Here is a 9,673-nt window from a genome sequence, read left to right as displayed (position 1 = left end):
AGAGAACTTCAGTGTCCAATGTGGTTACCGCTAGTCACATGTGGTGACATCAATTAAAGTTACATTAAAGAAATGTTTAGCCCATTAGTTCTTCCTAGCCCCCATTTCAGATGTTCAATAATTACTTGTGACTCCTGACTACTACCACATTGCAGAACACAAACAGTATTTCAACATTTCAGAAAGCTCTACTAGTCCATCTAAACAGCTTTGTTCTAGAGCCTGGTAATGTAGATTATCTGTTAAAAGAATGACAATATAGGTCAGGGAGATAACTCAGAACTGAAGTCTGTGCTTTACATGCAAGAACCCTGGGTTCTATCCCCAGTACCACATGCCCCTCAGCACTGCCTGGAGTGACTCAATCATCCTTAGTCATGATAGCCGGAAGAACCATAGGTGTGGCCCCAAAATAAAACAATGGGTTAACAGAGATCCAAAGTAAGATATTAAAAGTGAAAACACGGGAGCCCAGAGGGATAGTACAGAGCTTAAGACCTTGCCTTGCATGAAGCCAACTCTAGTTCATTCTTCAGGACCACGTACAATTTCTTGGTTACTTCTAGGAGTGATCTCTGAGCATAATAAAGCTCTGGATCTGACCCCAAATTCAAATTAAAGAAAAAAAAGTGAAAAAAATTGAATGGGAAAAGTTGAAAGGGGCTAAAAAAAATGAAACCTACCACATGAATTATCTCTTTGAACACAACAAAAAAGACCAGCACATATTCTCTCCAAATTATTGCTATTAAAAAGACTCATTGGTGGACATAATATGATCTCTACAGAGGCTGATTTATAATGGTGTGTATTTGATAGCTATATACTATCAAATACTATTTAATGCTGTAAACCATCAACAAGTACGATGTTATAGAGCATCACTGTGTGCAAGTGATTATGTTAACAAAATTAGAAGCAGATTCAGTCAAGAATAGGAAGGAAGGAAGGAAGGAAGGAAGGAAGGAAGGAAGGAAGGAAGGAAGGAAGGAAGGAAGACTGGCTGAGGCAATAGTGTAACACATGGTTCTTGTCTTGCATGCGGGCAACCCGGGTTTGATTCCCAGCACCCTGTATGATCCCTGAGCGACCAGGAGTAAGCCCTGAGCATTGCTTGGGTGTGAGACTCAGAAAAAGAAAGAAAGAAAGAAAGAAAGAAAGAAAGAAAGAAAGAAAGAAAGAAAGGAAAAAGAATAGGAAGGAAGTATGAGTATATTTTCTAAAGAAATGAAGAAAGGTAAGGTTTTTAACTCATATTTTCCATAGAGTTGCAACATAATTTTTAGATCACTATCACTGTCACTGTCCTCTCATTGTTCATCGATTTGCTCGAGTGGGCCCAGTAACATCTCCATTGGAGACTTTGTTGTTACTGTGTTTGGCATATCGAATACATCACAGGTAGCTTGCCAGGCTCTGCCGTGCGGGCGAGATACTCTCGGTAGCTTGCCGGGCTCTCCGAGAGGGGTGGAGGAATCGAACTTGGGTCGGCCGTGTTGGCTGCGTGCAAGGCAAATGCCCTACCGCTGTGCTATCGCTCCAGCCCAATTTTTAGATCATCTACTTTTTATAGTAAAATCCATCCCCCAGTTCTACAAATGAGAAAACAGATTCAGAAATAGAGAAATGAGTTGCTCAGAATGCTTACAAGGTCACTAGAATCAAATTGGTATATATTCCTATTTTAACCACATTGACTACTTCCTGGTTACCGACCAGGTACTCCAAGCCTCCCTTTCAAACAACCTCTACAGGAGAAAAAATACTTTTCACTACTATCTTTTGGGGAAAGCACTTTACAAGTGACTATTTGTCAAAGAGCTCTTCCTGGTTTTCTTTCTTTTCTTTGAGAAATGGCTGAGGGTCTGGAAACTTGTTCAGTTACTCTCTAACCCATCCTCAATAGTCAAAATGACTTCCTCTCTCCTGGCCATCTCGGCAAGTGATGCTTTAAGTATTAGATCTTCCAGAGCAGAGAAACCCCGGGATACTGGTTACATCCTGAGTGACTTCCAAGCAGAAATTCCAGGAGCGGCTTGTTGGACCCCAGAACCAGTATCCCCATGAAGCCTAATATGCATTCCTGTCTTGGCCTTGGCCTTGGACATCCCCAGATCAGTGTGTAATAATGGCTATTCTCTATATCTTGATTTATAATCTCAGAGCTCCACATACATGACTTTAGCCTCAGCTTCCTCCCTGTAGAGTTGAAACAAGCCTCATTTCTTGTGGGCCTTGAAGGAATTGAGTCTGGAGATTATGTGTGAATACCACTCAATGTTAGCGTCAGAGCATGAGATGCACTCCTACAAAAGAGCTGCTGCTCATGATGCGTCCATAGTTCCCACAAGGCAGTAGAAAGTCACTCTGGGAGCGTTCTTGCTTCCAGTCAGACACCCTGGAATCCATTTCCAAATTGTAGCCACTCTGCTGCCAGCTGAGGGAGCATTTCCAGTTTTAGCTCACAAGCTACCGCTTTAATAAATGCATCAGACCACAAGGTGGTGCTTTATTCTAAAGTTTGATATTAAGAGGCTTTTCCGACCGACTGCAAACATAGTGAACAGTATCGACCATCCTTAACAAGTGCATTCACCGTCCTTCATCAATAGTAACTTGGCTACCGGAATCCAAATACGCAGACAGGCTGTGACGCGAGGGGTCCTGGAGCAGAAGTGAGAAGCCGGATAGGTCCTTCTCTTTCTTCCTCCTCTGATGGGGCATGGCGAAGCAAGCACTTCTGACACTTCTGGGGCTGGAGTGATAGCACAGCGGGTAGGGCGCTTGCCTTGCAGGAGGCCTATTGGGCTTTCCGACCTGGGTTCTATTCCCAGCATCCCATATGGTCCCCCAGGCACTGCCAGGAGTAATTCCTGAGTGCAGAACCAGGAGTAACCACTGAGCATCGCTGGGTGTGACCCCCCGCCAAAAGCTGACACTTCCTTTGATGCCTTTTTTTTCCTATGGCTTTACATAAGGTCCTGGTAAACCCACACAAGCTCATGGTTTCACCCGATTTTTGTGTCACTGGGTCTCCAAATGAGTTTACTGAGTGCAGTGATGAGGAAGAGAAGGGGGTGTGTCTCGTGAGGTGGCAAAATATCTCCCTTCCCCTTGTGAGGAAAGTGGAAAACTTTGGTCAATGCTACAGATCACAGGGTTCTGTGTATAAAACAGATCCTAGTGTTGGATTTTCTCCTCAAGTTGGGTTTTTCAACAAGCATGCCACTTCATGTCACTGGACTGGTATCACACCAACAACATCAATCTCGCCCTTTGGTTAAGGACCTTTGATTAGTAGAGCAGTCTAGATTGTCCAAAGGACTCTGGGACCCCATTTGTCCCCCTGTAGGAAGGCATTGTAGAATTCACAGTGCTAGGCAGAGTCGTGAGTTGGTCACCATCTGGCTGTCTGACTTGGGGTAAGGCCATAAATTTAGTTCACCTACAAAATGGAAGGAAAAGAAGGCAGGTGGATCAGTTAATTTAGAAAGCTGTCTTTGCACCCTGTGGTGGGTTTTATTTACCCCTCAGACCAGGTTCTGAGTCAGCTATGATTTGGTTTACTATAGGGGCTAAGAATTCCAGAACTCACGGGTGCTTCTCCTGGAAGGGAGCATAAAATGAGGCCCCCAAATCGTGCCACCAGACTCTGCACCAGGCTGTTTTCACTAGGGGCAGCCCAGAGGGGGTGGGTGAGAGCCCCCACCCCACCCCAAGGGACCCAGCCCTGGCAGCCGACCTCCACTACCCAACTACCACCATGCTCCAAGCCGCTTTCCACATGCTCGGGCCAAACCTCACATATGATTGAACATATTCCTGGACTGCACGGCCTCACACCATAAGACACTCCCTACCCATTTTCCATAATATTTGATGGGATTCAGACATTAGGCAACAAATCATATCTCAGAGAGCCCAGCAAGCTACCAAGAGTATCCCACCCCCAAGGCAGAGCCTGGCAAGCTACCCGTGGCGTATTCAATATGCCAAAAACAGGTCTCATTCCCCTGACCCCAAAAGAGCCTCCAATATGGCAGTGTTGGGAACGAGGAGTAAGGAGAGGCTGCTAAAATCTCAGGGCTGAGACAAATGGATACGATACTGGCACCTGGCTGAGCAAATCGATGAACAATGGGATGACAGTGATACAGTGATGGGGATGAAAAGAGAGTTAGGGGGAAATTGCACATGAAAACCAAGCAAAGACTGTATGAAAAGGACAGAGTGAGGAATGATGAGGACTTGCAGACAGGGTGCTCAGAAAAAGGGAAAGAGCAGATCGTGTAAACTTGGGCTAAGTCATGAAGCATGGCAGAGACTTTTTGTGCAAAATGGACTCTTACAAGGAAAAAAGGTGGGTGTAGAGGGAAGGATCCAGCCAAGGGATTAGCGCTAAGATTGTTTTCCAGCTGATCCTCTGATAACAGCGTTCTAAAGACTTGCCTGGACTTCCCTTCCTCCAGTTCTTTGACCTTTTAATCCTTCTGAAAGTGACCTGCCCTTTCTAGCTACTAATGAGAACAGAAAAAAATATAAAAGAAAGTTTGCCAGCCGTCATTCCAAGAACGTTCTGTTGATTTTCTCATTGCTCTTGCCCCTGCACCCAACAACCTTCAGCTGTAAAATAAAATTTCTACATGTCACAAAGCTACGGTAAATAAATTACACCAGTAATTCCCGTCTTCTAACTGTTTCTCTTTGTCTACTAGTATTATGAGTAAAAGAATCAATTAGAATCAATTAGGAACAACTTTATTTTAATAGGTTAAATTTTATTTTCATTAAGAAATTTAATTTTCTTATAATAACAAAAGCACAAACACTTGGCAGAAGGTAGAGGAATGAAAGATGAGCTTTATAGCACCAGCCTGCTTGGCACAGAGAAAATAAAAAACAAGATTTCTGTATTCCTCAAGTTGCTGATTTTGGAGAAGGATTTGTTCTGCTACAATAACATAATTCATCTTCTTCAAATTTTAAGAGTACTCTGGTCAATGCAGGTATCACATGGCCCTAATTTATTCAATACTCTACATTTTATTTTCTGGTTAAATAAAAATGAGCAGACCCCTATATAGTGATCTAATTATATATATATATGTATATGGATATATATATGGATATATGGATATAGGCTGAAGCCATAGCACAGCATGTAGCCGCTTTGCACGCGGCTGACCTGGGTTTGATTCCTCTGTCCCTCTCGAAGAGCCTGGCAAGCTACCAAGAGTATCCCACCTGCACAGCAGAGCCTGGCAAGCTCCCCGTGGTGTATTCGATATGCCAAAAACAGTAACAGCAAAGTATCAAAATGGAGACGTTACTGGTGCCCGTTCAAGTAAATAGATGAACAATGGGAGGACAGTGCTATATATTTAAGATTATTATCATGTTACTTGAAATTATATATGTTATTATCATTATATGTCACAAAATATTAAGTTATTAAATGTTTTATATATAATATATATTAGATGTTACTTTATAAGAGATTATAGAGACATAGAAGATTGCTAGATTTGAGGAAAAATAACATTTTACCCTTCTTTTAAACTCCAGCTGTTTCTGTATAATTTTAAGGCTGTAAAATTGTATGCTTATTCGTTTGGTGGCCAAAACCATTTGTGTTTAAGGTTTACTCCTGGTTCAGTGTTCAGGGATCACACTTAGAAGTATGGGAGGACCTTAAAGAGAGCAAGATAAATGAAGCCTGCGTCAGCATAATCCAAAAGCCTTGCCTGCTGTATTCTCTCTGTGCCCCACATCTGTAAAAAAAAAAAATTTTTAATTGCACAAATTTGTTGCTGAATGCAGCAGACTTGTATAAGAAAATTTAAACATACTCAAAAGGAGATAACGCTGGTGTGCACTTGAGTGATAGGTGTAAGAAACAAATCAGACAATATTATCATGTCAAGAGAGCATGATGAGAGTGACTGTCATTAGAGTCCAGTCTTGCAGCTATGGTGGTGAAGTGGCAGATAGTCAAAATGATCATGGTGGTCATTTTAAATCTCACTCTAATCGGGTATGTAGCCAGTCAGACAGCAGAAATAGCTACGACCAATAAGAAGTCCGATAAGAAATGAGGACACAGAATCTTCCACTTCTTTTCTCACACTGGAAGGCCAGCAATGAGCATGAGTAACTCAGCAGTGGTGTGCCAGCAGCTAGACCTCTACGCCATACATAGCAGACACTCAGACCAAAGGCTCGAAGGCAGGGTGTGCAGGCAACAAAATTCAGCAGATCCACACACAGCACAGACAGACGGTGCAGTGAGCAACAAGACAGATGACTAGGAAGAGGTGAGATGATTATCACTAGGATCAGTAATGGTGAGACTGAGATGAGATTGGGAAACCACAGACAGTGGAGAGAAAGAAGCTGATGAGAAGGTGATCGTGGACAGAAGATAAGAGATGGAGCTGTAAGAACAGCAAGAAGCAGCTAGGAGAAAAGACCATACAGTTGTTATCCCAGAAGTTCCTGTGTCTGTGGCTGCTGTGGTTGTAGAACTGTGCCTACTTAAGCGGTTAAATAAAGAGCAGTGGCGTTCTATGTGCTAATCTTACTTACCATCCCCCAGGACCCAGGGCTAGCTGGCTTTCACTGTAAACCTTCCCTTTCTGTTGAATAAAATTATAGTTTTAACTATATCTCTGCAGATAACCATGTGTTTTCTTTCAAAATGACTCTAACAGTTTAATGAAATGTTGGGGTTTTTTTTTCTTTTTTAATTTTGCTTCCCTTCAAGGCAGGAGTCCAGTTGAATCCAGAAGCCAAATTATAGCTTCATTTTAGCTGGACTTAAAAGAATATTATTACTAATAAACCCTGAGCAGCAAATGCCCATCAGAATAGAAAGTATATTCTCAGTGGATTTACTGCCGTTGAAGGCTCTATGTAGTTTCTGGGATGTTCAATATCATGACTGGATGTCTGGCTGTAAATCTATTTTTTAAATCAAAATATACATGCATGTACTTGTACAAAAGCTTGTTAGGGAATGCCTCTTTTCATACTAGGAGAGCTGCAGACAGATTACTGGAATTGTCAGGAATTCTCCACCTTGGGTCAGTTAGCTTCTATTCTCTTTCTGTCTTCTCACAAATCATTTTTGAAAATCTGCTTCTCCAAACATGTACAACTCTCCTCTCATCTTTTTATCCATCTTTAATGATACCCCCTACCCTGCCAAACCCATAATTGAGAGAAAGAAACATAGCAAATTCATCTGCTTCCTAAAATTTATTTTAACCTCCAAATCAATCCCTGTTGTATTTCCAAGGTAACCAATGGCCAGGTACACTGTAAGAAAACAGAGTTACAAAAGTTCCCAGTTCCAGCCCAACAAGACAATAAAACACAGCTTCTCATTTCAGTTTTTATACTGTGAATAAAATATCCATTTTAGTATCATGTGCTTTGGAGGTGACTTTAAATGGTTCCTAGGGGCTGGGAGAGTGGGAGTGCACTGCTTGACAGCATAAGACTCTGGGTTTGATATCTTCATGTACTTTCAGCTGTGGTTCTGGTAGATAGATTCTGGAAACCACCAAGAGTTGCCCCTATAAAAAATAGAATCAAATCAAATAAAAAATAGAATCAAATCAAATAAAAATTTGAAATGACTCCAAGCATAGAGATGAAATACTACCCAATGATCCCAAGCAGCACAAGAAGGAAATTATGATATACTTTCCAGAATAAATGTGTCTCTGGGGGCTGTAGAGAGAGTACCGTGTGCAAGGTACTTGTCTTGCACATGGATGACCTGGATTTGATCCCCAGCACCACATGGGGTCCCCCAAGCCCACCAGGAGTGATGCCTGAGCACTCTGGAAGGAGTAAGTTCTGAGTACTTGTGAGTATAGCTCCAAAACAAATAGATAAATAAATATATATATGTGGAATCAACAAGCTTCTTTCAGTTATGAATGGTGGTTCCCTTTATGAGTTAATGACTATGAACCAAGATTATTTATCACTGTCTTTCCACAGAAACAAAAATAAAACAATTTAGGTGTTGATGGATTGATGAAAAGGTGACTGTAGGCTCACAGAAAACTTGTATTCTCCTGATAGATCAGTAATTGCTAATTCAGTATCCAAAATGCAGTTATAGAACCTGACTGATAATGAACTAACTAGCTGGAGTACCATTGGCACTTCTTCCATTTCCCAAACTGCATCGTCTTGTTTCCTTGTTTGTTGATTGGGATTTTGTGTTGCTGTGGATGGATCCTGGGGCTTTACACATGCAGGGCTGGAGCTCTACCACTGAACCACAAATACAGCGAATCCACTTTATTATTTTTTAAAGAAAAGAAACTAGAAAGACAGTTCAGAAAAGAGAAATGCACATTCTATCAGGGAAAAACATGGATCCAAGGATGAAAAGCAAGAGGAACTAGAGATTGTAGCGTTTACAGAAGATTGACATTAAAGGGTCTTGTGCTTCCGTTATCCATGGAGGAGAAACAAAAGTTGGGGAGGTGGTCCTGCATTGCAGCTTCTCTGGGGGATTAATTTTGATATAAAAATAGATTTATAACCAGTCATCTGTTCTTGGGCATTCAGGTTTCTTCCAGTTTCTGGCTATTGTAAAGAGTGCTGCAATGAACAAACAAGTGCAGATGTCACTTCGACTATACATTTTTGCCTCTCTGGGATATATTCCCAGGAGTGGTATTGCTGGATCAAATGGGAGCTCAATTTCTAATTTTTTGAGAATCGTCCATACTGTTTTCCAGAAGGGCTGAACCAGTGGACATTCCCACCAACAGTGAAGGAGTGTCCCTTTCTCGCCACATCCACGCCAGCATCGGTTGCTTTTGTTCTTTTGAATGTGGGCCAGTCTCTGAGGTGTGAGATGGTATCTCATTGTGGTTTTGATCTGCATCTCCCTGATGATTAATGATGTAGAGCATTTTCTCATGTGCTTTTTTGCCAGTCGGATTTCTTCTTTGAGAAAGTTTCTGTTCATTTCATTGCCCCATTTTTGGATGGGGTTGGATGTTTTCTTCTTGTGGAGTTTAACCAGTATTTTGTATATCCTGGATATCAACCCCTTGTCAGATGTGTAGAAACTGGAAGAAACCTGAATGCCCAAGAACAGATGACTGGTTAAAGAAACTTTGGTACATCTACACAATGGAGTACTATGTAGCTGTTAGAAAAGATGAAGTCATGAAATTTACATACAAGTGGTACAATATGGAAAGTATCATGCTAAGCAAATGAGTCAGAAAGAGAGGGATAGACATAGAAAGATTGCATTCATCTGGGGGATATAAAGTAACAAAGTATGAGATTAATACCCAAGAATAGCTGAGATCAGCACCAGGAGGATTACTCCATAACTTAGAGGCCAGCCGGATATCCTAGAGGAAAGGGCAGTTCAGATAGAGAAGGGAGCACCAAATAAAGGATGTTTGGAGGATCCTCCCAGGAGGGGAGATGCATGTCGAAAGTAGACTATGGACTGAACATGTTTGCCACTCAATGCCTCTTTTGCAGACCACAACACCCAAAAGGAGAGAGAGAACACAGGGGATTGCCCTGCCACAGAGACAGGGGGGATGGGGGGATGGGGGTGGGAGGGATATTATCCATGGTGGTGGAAAATGGGCACTGGTGGAGGGATGGGTATCTGATCATTGTA

The sequence above is a fragment of the Sorex fumeus genome, unplaced genomic scaffold (assembly GCF_029834395.1).
Source record: "Sorex fumeus unplaced genomic scaffold, SorFum_2.1 ptg000094l, whole genome shotgun sequence".
NCBI classification, from domain to species: domain Eukaryota; kingdom Metazoa; phylum Chordata; class Mammalia; order Eulipotyphla; family Soricidae; genus Sorex; species Sorex fumeus.
This window is presented reverse-complemented; position numbering follows the sequence as displayed.